The sequence below is a fragment of the Phlebotomus papatasi genome, chromosome 2 (genome assembly GCF_024763615.1).
Source record: "Phlebotomus papatasi isolate M1 chromosome 2, Ppap_2.1, whole genome shotgun sequence".
Classification (NCBI taxonomy): Eukaryota; Metazoa; Arthropoda; class Insecta; order Diptera; family Psychodidae; genus Phlebotomus; species Phlebotomus papatasi.
The window spans coordinates 51,292,793-51,305,117 of record NC_077223.1 but is presented as its reverse complement, the minus strand read 5'-3'; the positions used below and the strand labels follow the sequence as shown (position 1 = coordinate 51,305,117).

The following is a 12,325-nucleotide window of genomic DNA, read 5'->3' as shown; positions in this document are numbered from 1 at the left end:
ACTTTAACCCCTAATGCACCTAAAAAGCATAATATTTACACCGATTTTGAATCAATACTGCAAGGTAAAATTAACATTTCCGGAATGTTATTTTAAGTTTTTCGGATTTCTCTCAGTGCAGTAAAGAAAATTTCAAAAATTTAAATGAAATATTTCCGCCCGAGCAAGCTTTTACTTGATACATAACTATCTGATGTTGGGTCAGTGTGGTTGTACCTGTCATATCAGTATGAGTAGCGATATCAGTATGGATAGTGTCGTGTGAAAGCGTGTTGGCAACTTAAGCCTGGGTCATGGGTTTTTGTTAGGTTTTCCATGGCTTTTCTGTCAATGAATTCAACAAACTACTGAAAAATTTAATAATATTGTATTAAGGGGATCTAAAACATCAAAGTGTATAAATACTATGTCAGCCGGGTTTTGATCATACAGCTGAAGAAGTTCACTCAATTTTCATCGAATTGGATAAGAAAATTAAGGAAGTAAAAGCAAAAAATAACTGATGTAGTAGAATTATATTGATGGGATTATTGAATAATTTTAGTGGACTCAATTGCATTATTTACGTCCTTTTTCTCAGAATATCCCTCGTCCCCAAATCAATTACATTTCACATCGTTTCGCCAATATCGGATGGGATGGAAAGTTTAAAAGGGCGGTGATATTTTATATTGCAATTTCCCTCCTTAACAATCAAATGGAGTCAAATAAAAGTAATATTATGCGCTGGTATTAAATTGCTTCACGACTTTTAATGATGGTCATTCTTTGGTTGGCTTTCGAATGGATGGAAAATGGGACTCAGGGAAAAAAAGGGCCAACACTGGGAGACAGTGGGGCACTTAAAATAATAAAAATCCATTTATGAGATTGACTTAGGAGCACTGTGTGGTTTATGGGATAAAAATCATAAAGTTGATGTGTTATTTCAATTTTATATCCTCTGAATTATACATTTTCTCGGTCAAAAAATTTGCTAACCTCTGCAGACGCTGAGTAGGTGGGTGAATCCTCAAAAATTGTCATGAGAAATTTGTCAAAATTGCCTAAGATGAGGGCCTTTGCTTTTTATAGCACTCGGACACAAATTTTCCACCCATGAATTCTCTATATACTTGAAAAATATGCAATAAAAAGGTGATTTTCTCTTGTCTATCTTGGCCCAATGTGTCTCGAGAGCCTTCGAGGCATTTTCTCATCGTCATGAAGACAAATATGTTAATACCAGGGGCCTTGGGGCTGCAGGGACGAGGAGGCTGAAATAAATTCTCATAAAGCACGACGGGGAAATCTGTGGGAGACACATTGAAATTTATAATAATAAATTCATCGACTGCAAAGCTCAGAGAGATTTAATTTTAATTTAAACGACACATCCCTGCCAATCCCCGCAACATCTGAGGCGCGCGTATTTATTTGGTGTTTGCATTGGAAAGTGGCACACAAATATACCACTGGGGGTGATTCTGGTGGAAGGAGATGATGTACTACAGAATTACACCCCTGTGTGTTGCTTCCAGAAGAATAATATCCAGCCTGTGAAAAACATTCTTCTAATTTGCTTTGCCTCTGGAAGATGTGCGTATACCACACATGTAATTCACCATGTAACAGTGACGCAATGGTGAAAAAACACGCACGAGAGAGAATTCGAGATTACAGATAAAAGTTTTCCCAACGAAAAAGACTTAGCACCCTTTTTTTCGGGGGATTTTTCCACCCAAAATATTCCCTGTTTCTTCTTTGGCAAACGGATATCTTGAGGTTTGTAAGTTAACTATATTGGTGAACTTCTCAACGATACTGTTGCTTAAATTTGTTAAATACGATGGTTAAATTTCGCAATTCCATTTGTATTTAAAAAATTCTATTAAAAAAAAGAGATTTACAGAAAAACATTGCAACATTTAAAAAAAATCCCGAAAGCAAAATTCCGAAAGCTAAAATTCCGAACGCCAAAATCCCGAATTGGCGTAATTTCTAAAAGCTAAAATCTCGAATTTTTAAAAGTGTCACAGCACAGCTACCCCCACGATTGCACCCGGACTTGCTGGAGGCAAAGGCAATTTTTTATGTCTTAGGAAAATATTCTACACATTATCCTCCATATAATTTCAGATTTTGGTTTTCAGGATTTTGGCTTCCGAGATTTTGGACCTTTGAGGATTTTGGCTGCCTCCAGTTTTGAATATTATTTAAGATTTAAGCTTGTTATGTCAGTATTTTATATTTTCCCAGTTTCTTTTGTAAATTCTAGTTGTAATTAAAAGATTAAAGTTTTGTTTGATTTAATTCTATCTTACACTTAATACTGTTCAAAACTCTAAGCTCTAAGAACAGTCTAATTTAGAATTTGGTCAAAGATTGACAAAGAATAAAATCTTTTCGATTTTGAATACGATGTTAATTCTGTGCTTATTGGAAACTATCCTTGAAACTGTCATAAACCTGGTCTTCTGAATTAGATTCAAATGTTAAAAAAATATATTAGAATCCGTAAAATTAATTGTAAAAACGAAAATTATCGACTAAAGACCAATAATTACAGATTTCTGTAGAATGAAAAAAATTAAATTTCCATGAATTTATTTTACTTAATCTTAAAGTAAAACAATGATAGTTAATTTTCATTTTATATTCTTATCTTACTATTTGTTATAAGATGAGAAATTTTCAAAAAAATTGTTGTACATATGTTCGAAAATTATTAGAACAATTTTAGGAACTGGATTTAGCCTTTGAGAAATGCACTGTTTAAAAGAATCGTGAAATTTTGATTTAATGTTTAATTTTCGAAATCAGGGGGATGACATTAGCTCTGAAAAATGTGACCAGTTTTAGTGTAATTTTTTCCCTGTTTTCGTACATATTTCACGAGATATCTCCGAAACTACGTAGGTTGCCAATTTGGGGTTTTCGGTCGCCCATTCCATATTAAATTGGCTTTTATTTTGTATTTGTATTATTGGCTAATTCATTCCACAATGATAGAAAACACCGAATAAACTCCAAAGTTTTTTCGGCACGCTAGAAACATATGGGAAACATAGGAAACGTCATGCCCCTGTTTGAAACATACTTATTAAGTTAAATACTTTAATAAGAAAAGCTTACTTGTTGTGTAAAACATTCAATCCCCTCAAAAAAAATTTGCAAAAAAAAGTTGAAAATCAGTGAAAATAGTTTTCCAAAAAAACTTCCCAATTGATAATTTGAAAGTGATGATATCTTTTCCAAACCCACACGAAATAACAATCTTTTTAAAGTACAAGAAACATAGTTTAGTCGAGTGAGTATAAGTTTGATGTTTGAATATTGTCCAAAGAAAATCGACCTTGTATTTAAATGTAATTTCAAAAATAAATATATAAATCTTTGTTGCCACTGAAGAAGATCTATATCCAAGACCGAAAAGCCTGGACAAAGTTGAAGAAGTGTTTTTTAGTGAGGTGACTTCAAACTTCAAACCCACTGGCCATCACTGGAGAGTACCCTTTCTATATACGTATCACGCCAGTTCTTCGTTCAATTAAAATGCGGGACAATTTTTATTCATTCATTCATTCATTTTCAACCGCTTATCCCTATTGGGGTCGCGGGCCCATGACATCCAAATTAGCAGCCCACGCTTGTCGATCCTCCGCCACTTCAGGAAGATGTTCGGGTTCGATCCCGAGGCGTTCCAAGGCAAGATTCTGAATTTGATTCAGCCACCTTGTCCTAGGTCTGCCTCGAGGCCGAGGTCTCCTCACAATGGCTTGCATAGTTTTTCTGGGGAATCTTTCTTCATTCATGCGCTGAACATGTCCATACCATCGAAGTTGTGATCTCTCAACCCGAAGAAGCAGCTCCTCGACTCTTAGTTCCTCACGAACGGCCACATTCCTCACTCGATCTCTACGAGTGATTCCCTTAACCGCTCGAAGGTACCTCATCTCGGCAGCTTGTACTTGCGATCTTACCCTTTCGGTCATTACCCAAATCTCATGACCATAGGTGAGAATAGGAATGAACACAGCTTTAAAGACCGATAATTTAGCCGATCGACTAAGCTCGACCTTCCTCAGCACGCTGAGGAAGGTCGAGCTCATTTTTATTGAAAAAAACTATTTAGTAGAATAGTTACGTACAACAGCAACACTATTCGAGTCGTATTGTAAATTTTACTGAACCACTTTTACTACACTGAGAAAAAAAGAGGGTGCGATTAACTTTTTTTCCTCATAACTTTAACACTTTTAAAGTGTAAAAATATATCAACATTTTTTAATATTAATTTTACACCTTTTTAAGAGTAAATTTAACATTAAAAAGGTTAACTTTAACCCCCGTTACACCTAAAGAGGGTAATATTTACACCGATTTCGGATAAATACTGCAGGGTAAAATTAACATTTCCGAAATGTTATTTTAACTTTTTCGGATTTCTCTCAGTGTATAAAATAATGTCACTCTTGTAGTAAGTATTTAAATACTAGTGTAACCGGTTCAGTAAAATGTGCCCCCAAAAGTATTATTGCCAGATGTTGTTATACTTAATAATTTTCTCAATAAAAAGAAAGTGTTTTTTTTTTTATTTTTCTTTAAAATCAAACACGCGTCTCCAAGTTCAAATTTCGACATTGATCCCAAAGGAATCCTCAGAGAATTTGTTTACCTTTTTCAAATTATGCAGATTCTTCTCTTCGACTTTTACCAAGATAAAAAATGCCTATGGCAAAAGAAACTTAATCGCCCCTTGGAGAAAAGTCTTGCTCAAGGAAATGGATTGGACAGAATGTAAGAGGAAAAAAAGTAAGATCTCTTGTGTGAATCCTAAGAAAACCCTCCTTGTTCTTCTGTGTCTTGACAACTCAATGAAAAAAGGATTTTTATTTTGGGGTAAAATAGACAAAAGTTTCTTTTTGTCAGTGTGTTGATTTTTTTGTAGCCTCTAACCACCCCCCTTCAACAACCCAAAATCAATCTCGAGGCCTTTTGTATCTCGAAAGAATGAGGGATTGGAGTGAAAAAAAAGTGTGTAAAGGCCCCTCCCCATCCCACCTTGAAAAGAAAAGACCTTAGCATCAATTGTTGAAAGGAACAAACCCTTATATGTGGTGGAGAAAGAGAAATTTATGTATGGCATATAAGAAATGGCTAAGATGCTGAGAGAAGGGTACAGAAGTAGAGGAAAAGATATATTTAAGAGGAACTTGCTTCATCACTTGCTTCACTTAACACTCCAACGGGATTTCCCAATTGAAAATGGGGACAAGCCTATTTTCAATTACTTAAACTCACCCACACCACACTTGGAGGACTGATACAAGATTTTCTTCTGCTGATACCGAGCTTCTATAAATACATTTAATATATTAGCACTTTGGCAAAAGGGAGGGTCGAAGGTTAAGCATCACATACTCTCGAACATGCCTCCACGCTTTGGTGAATTTTCCCTTCATAAGAAACATCCCCATATATTGCCTTTTGAGAGTTTTCGTCACGTGAAAAACCCTATCCATTTTGTGTCCTATCAGCTGGGAAAAATCCGTGGAAACCCCAAGGAAATCCCACGAGTAGACTCTCCTTAAAAAAAAAAGACTCCCGATACTATCGCTGCCTGTCTTGAAGTTAGAATTTTCCTAGGGATGTAAATTCAATCGGTTTTTGGCTTGGTAAAAAGGGATAATACCCCACAACCCCTTTCTTACGTAATTTTTCATCCAAATAGAGAGAATGAAGATATAGTGCATATTCATGCGAGATATTTAATTTCCATCATGTGAGGAAAAGTGCGGAAAATTGGAAAGGAATTTTCTCATCATTTTGTGTGAGTGAGAGGAATTTTTCATGACAGAATGAATCCCAGAAAATTGACGCAAGGTATAGATGGGGATTTCGATATTGAAGAAACGATCTTGCATTCTGCATTCGTGGTTCCCTGAAAGTTGACACTTGCAGAATTATTTTTGGAAACGTTTTATTTGTAGCATTTAGATTTAAGATTTTAAATATTTCTTTCTAACCTTCCTAGGGTGGATATCCCGAATAATGCCATTTTAAAAAAAGTTTTTTTTTTCAATATTACGATATTTTTGGATCATGAAATATATACAATAGTGATTGTTGCATGTATTTCATAATTCTAAAATATCATAATATTGAAGAAATACCCTTTTATTCAAGGTGACATCACTCGGGGTATCAACTCTACGTATTTAAAAAGGAATACTAAAGATTGTTCTTTGAAAATATTAAAAAACTTAATCTATTTTTTATAAATTATAGTCTTAATCAGGATACTATGTGTTTTAATTATGAAACGAGCTTTTAATTTAATTGTAAGTGTAAGGACATACAGGCGGCCACTAAAAAATTAATCTTTTAAAAATCCACAATAAATTAAAAGAAAAAACCGTCTGGCTTTACTTCTGTAATTTCTTAACAGAAGATATATTTTTCGAAAATTGAGATTTACAATTGTAGTTAAGAGGAATAATTCGTCTAAACTTTTTTTTAAGGTCATTGTAATAATTAGGGTCGACGGAACATCCATCGACACTTTAAGAAATCGTAGCGTGACCTCTTGGCACTCTATTTTGTCCCATTTTTATAGAATAGGGAAGATTAAGGGCAGAATCACATTGACAGTAAAATGCTCACCGTCATCGTCAAAGCTTCACCGCATTTCGTTAATTTACGCTTTTTCATTGGAAATCTTACGCTAATTCTTCATTACCGTATTACCTTATCTCATACTCGGTGACCCTTAGGCGAAAATAGTGTGGTTTTTCATAAAAGGATATCTGGAGAAAAGAATCTTTGTTAAATTTTAAAATAGATAACGGATTCTTATTCAAAAAATCCAAATTATTTAGGAAATATTCAATAGTGAATCACTTTTGGAAAATAAGTAAGTAATAATTGATATCTTCTGTAAGCAAAATATTTCAAAAATAGGGCTGAAAATTACGATATTTTTTATTTTCTAAATTTATTGTTCGAATTCCAAGAAACTTACAACATTGAAGAACGTCTATGGAGGCTATTTATAGAAAAAAATTTAAGCCGCTATCTTTTTTATCTTGGAATATATTGAATTTTGAATTTTTCGATTTGTGACTTTTTGTCCCAGTCTCCTCTACGATTAATTTCTCGTATTGTTTTTTGCTCACTGTTTATCGAACTTTCTCTTTATTTCTTCAATTTTCTTACACTATTTTCACATAGGGCCACCGAGTATGAGATAACTAATACGGTCATTGAGAATTTGCGGAAGAATTGCAATGAAAATGCTTAAATTACGAAATACGGTGATCATTGGACTGCCAATGTGATTCTGCCCTAATGAGAAAACCTCATATTACTTGTATTTTATTAGATATTGGGTAAGTGTACCAAATTTCGGCCAGCTTGCAATTTCGGCTACTTTTTTGTTAGTCAAATATCCATAAATTTTTAGTTTTTGCATACTCTATCTAGGGATTACGCAATGCAAAAAAAAAACAAAAAAATGTCACTTCGACGAACAAGATGATGTGCAAGACTTTGAAAGAATTCCGGAAAGGCAAGAACTATGAGAATCCAGGTGGCCGAAATATTACCCAAAGCTCTGCCTATATTTTTATTCATTTGAAAATGTATTTTTAGAGAAAAAAAGACGAAAAACTATCTACTCCTTAAAAATTAACAAACAAATTTAATTTATGTTAAGAAAAATTACATTTCAAATTTGAGACTTTCGTGCTTGCATGTAACTATTCCGAAATTTGGTACAGTTCTCATATTAATTAAGTTTTAAATTTTGACGAAATTGCCAATAGGTGTTCTCAGCTGAACAGGTGTTTCTTCGACCCTACTTGTTTAAAAAATCAAGATTTTCGAAAATTATAAATATACTTTTATTCTGAAAATACTTCATGTTTTAGTGTAACATAAAATGAAAATTTCTAACATTCTTTTAAATAAAAGTCCGGCTCTAAATGCTCTTCTATGCATTGAATATAATTTGCGTTACTTTCCAATTTTTAATAGCTTCATGAAATATCAGAGCAGGAAGCTTTAAGAAAAGCAATTTTGAAAGCTCAAATTCGAAATTGTCCTTGAAGATGATGTGAAAAAAAGAAAAAATGGCTCAATGAATGAGATTGATTGGCAACGAAATGATAAAAGTTCACCACCATAGTTTATGTTGTGTCGTAATTGGATATATTTTGGGCATTTTTTGTTGTTGCCCTTGTATACCCCGATAAAAAAAATGCCACACGCCTGAGAAGAGGGTTTATGAGAAAAGTTTTCAGGACACACTTTTTTCCCGCCACTGATCTCTGGTAGTAATAAAAATAAATGAAGTTGAATGGATTCAAAAGGATGAGAGAGGACCATGGCGCGAGAAAAAGTAGAATAAATAAAACAATGTCATGCTGCAATGAAAATAAATTAATGCCAAAAACTTTTCTCTGACCTTAATCCATGGATATAAGGCGCGTATATGGTGTAGAGGTATGAGGCTAAGCAGCTAAAGAAAACTAAGAAACAAGGGATGTTATATCATTATTATTGCTCTTGTTGTGTCTCAAGAAAGAAAATGAGAATTGAATGAAGAAAGTTCTTTCTTCTTTTTTTTTCTTTAATAATAATCAGCTTACGCCTATCGTCATCATTTTATCGTACACTCTCCGGAGGGTTGTGAATGAATTTTCGGCACTGAAGAAAAAGAGAGGTCCTAAGGCTGAGGCATATAAATCTAATAACCCAACATAAATTTTCAGCTCGGGCGCTTTAGGGATGACTTTAGCAACACCTCACCATAAACAGTCATTAAGTTGCAATTCAAGTGATTTCGCCGGATAATTGTATCGAGACTCCTACCTTCATCCTACGGTCTCATTTTCCCAAAAGACAAAATCCCGTGCTCAAAACACAACGGTATAGGTGGTGTACTCACCTGGGTCCCACTCCCTAATGCTCTCATCGTTTGCATTTACATGAAATTTATATTAAATTGCGTCTTTTGTTTCCATCAAACTCCCGAAGCCCATTCTTCTTCGTCCCAATTTTTGGGGGGTATGATGTTCAAGCAAAGTTTTCACACCTTCTTACATTTATTGCTATACCTCTGGAGCCGTTGCGCAAAGCGCTTCTTTAAAAGTATTTAATGAGAGCTCACCTTAAAATGCGAGTGTATATTTTTGCCAAGGGTGGAGAACAGCCCCTACAACCAAACCCCCAAAAATTTTCTTACACGCTCAAATTTGCAAGACTGGTGGCAAAGTGGAAGTTTGCTATAACATTGTCTCTTTTTTAAGGGAATATACACAAAATACAAACACACCCTCTAGCCTTTCAATTCTTATTCCTATCAAAATTTTCATCTCCAAACTCCTCGCCAAATTACAATTCCCCCATTCCTCCCCAGCCTTTGGTGGTTATATGCTCTCTCTCTCAAAGAGTCTCTCTGAAGCATCGATTTTCACTCATTTTCCACACACAAAATCACATTTTAATTGACAAACTTTGGCGACACTCTCAACTTTAATTAGCCCGGATGATGACCATTTTGGCGACATGGCTCATAAGGCTATGGTTTTTGGGGTTGATTGGTGACCCCAAAATATAAACTTTAAATAAGAATTTATTTGAAAATGCACTTTGTAAGCATTGGTAGAGCTCTGAATGTTCTCTGACAATTTAATTTTGAACTGAAACTTTGAGAATGAAAATTTATAATTGAGATTATTATATATTTTAGGTGAATAAAATTTATTAATTTTTGTATATTTTTTTTTCTAATTTTAATTTAATATCAAAATTTCTTAAGTTTTGTTTTATTTTTTAGTGCAGTTTATTAATGAACATTCGACCCCCCATTCTCTTCCTTTCGTCCTTTTAAAGATCACTTTTCTTTGTTTCTCACTCACTGGTAAAAATAAAAGAATCAAATTGATCCTTTTGCAACAGATGGATCAAACTAAGATGTTCTATTATGATAAATGTGCATTCAGAGTTCGAAATTTGATCGATCCTTTACAAAAGGATCAAATTTGGATCAATTTGATCCTTTTATTTTTATAAGTGTGCTAGTTCGGCCCCTATGGCGCTGATCAGGCTCAAATTTTGGTAGTATGTCATAGCTAGGCTTTATAGTGCTAAGGTATGGCAAAGAATCCCAGGCTTTGTGAAGTACTCGAACTCGTGACTTAGATATTACCCCTCAAAAGTACTTTCGCATCATCGGTTCTCAACCGATTTGTAAATCACTCGAGAGATCTCACAAAATAATTTTTATTAAGATTAATAATTAATTTTCAGACAAAAATTACTTATCGGTTCATAACCGGTTCATTATCAGTTCACAAACGATTTGAACAGATTCATAAATTACTCAAAACATTGCCCAAAATAACTTAGGACCAAAATATTTGAAATTTGAATAAAAATTAGTTATCGGTTATGGACTGGTTCATTACCGGTTCAAAATCGATTGGAACCGGTTGAGTTTTGTCGGAAATTCCAAGACCTATCCAACGAGCTTTTCTTAAATCTGTTAACGTGCATTTTTCAGTTAAGTTTAAAATGAAATTTGAGAACAGTCGAAATGGTGTTTGATGATCAATCGAGATCCCATATATTCTATGTTTTGTGTTTGTGTATCCGTACTGTATTGTGGCCGTCTAATTGGTCGCCTTCCATTGGAGGGGCATTCTGGGTTAAGTCTTTCTAGGGTAAAGATATTAAAATAGTTTTCCTCCGTAGAAAGAGATTAAATTCTGGTGGAGGAGTTTGACGTGAAGTGATGCGAGTGCCGACCAGACAGGAGGAAGGAAGTCGTTTCTATCCCCGAAGCGACAATGATTTCTAACGGTATCGGAGGATGGAGGTATACGGATGTGGAGAGGTCAATTCCGGAGAGTTATTTCCCACGGAGGGAAACCCGAGGAGTCGGACATCGGCGGAACTAACTTTAGAGTCCTTTTCCTCAAAGAATTTTCCTGACAAATACATTTCTGGACTTATCGAGATATAATGCACCATGACAGACGTCAGGCAACTTCCTCTGTGATCCTCATCAGAAGATCCACCATGATAGGAAACCCGGAGCACCCATGAATTCAGAAGAAAAAAAGAGAGAGTTTCCCTACCTTGATCAGCCGGTCAGCCTCATGGAGATATCAATTAGTCCTTAGAGGAGAGTTTGGAGGATGGATCGGAGGCCTTTCGGGTGACATCTGGGCAACTTTAGACTTAGGCAGACTTTAGAGGCACCCCAGTACTACTGTGAGAGGAAGGATAGGAGTATTCACTGACGGAACAAAACAAAACTATAAGTACTCTATGTTTTCTGTAAATTTGTGTAGTTTCCCGAGAGAATATAGAAAGTTTATGGGCCTAACTCCAATAGCTCTTTATTGGCGCTTAAATTGATTTCTTTCGGGAGAATTCTTCCTGGGTTGACTGTGGGCAAAGAAATCTAACTGAGCAAATGGAGTGTTTGGGAGATTGTGCATCTTCTGGGAGAATGGTTAAGGATTCGGGAGGAAGGAAAAAAGTAAGGATAAGAAGAAAAGAGGATGGAAATCTGATCTTCGGATTTATGAAAAATTTCTACTAAAATTTCACCGGCCAGAAACTTAATCACTTTGATTTGAAAAACCATTATTAGGAATAATTCAATGGTATTTTCACACATGGTCAATTTTCCGTCAAAACATATCCAAAAATAAAAAAAAAACGCACGATCTGTTTTCCAGCGATCCCAAAAAAACATGGCTTTGAACGGGTAGGGAATGAGTGGAGGCAAAATGAGGGGCATGTTAATGGTTCCTAGGTCAACTTATAGAGGGTTCTCCAAAAGGTCTCAAGTCTATTTCAAACCGTTTTGGCTCTAAACTTGGAAACGGACACACGCACAGACGGACAAATAGCATAATATTATTTCTCAGAAATCGTGTAAAACGCACACTGCTCTCTCCGAAGAGTTCGGATCTTCCAATCTAAGAGAAGTCAATTTTTTCTTCAGTATCTTACAACTAGATTTTATATCTTTCAAAAAAAAATGCTTCCTAAAATTTTAATACCTAACCGACCTTATCCATTCTTTAAACTTAAATATTATAAACTAAATTTTCGAACATCAACGACATAAACTTTTTAATTAGCCGAGATAATTTTTGATAGCAAACATACAACTGTGTGGTGAACAGGAAATAATATTTTTATCATTTTTAGCATCAATATCTATGTAATCGGCAATTGAATTGGTGTAGATCCCTTGTTATTCCTAAGGGATTAAACCTAAATATTTTGTATTCTGCTGTGTTCTTTAGTTCTATTCTGTTCTATA

At 34.8% G+C, this 12,325-nt stretch overlaps 1 protein-coding gene across 38 annotated transcripts in view; it reads right to left on the bottom strand.

Annotated features, from left to right (window-relative positions):
- LOC129801532 (CUGBP Elav-like family member 4) overlaps nucleotides 1–12,325 on the bottom strand; it is a 966,051-nt gene that overhangs the window by 124,622 nt on the left and 829,104 nt on the right. The gene's annotated exons all lie outside the window — the stretch shown is intronic.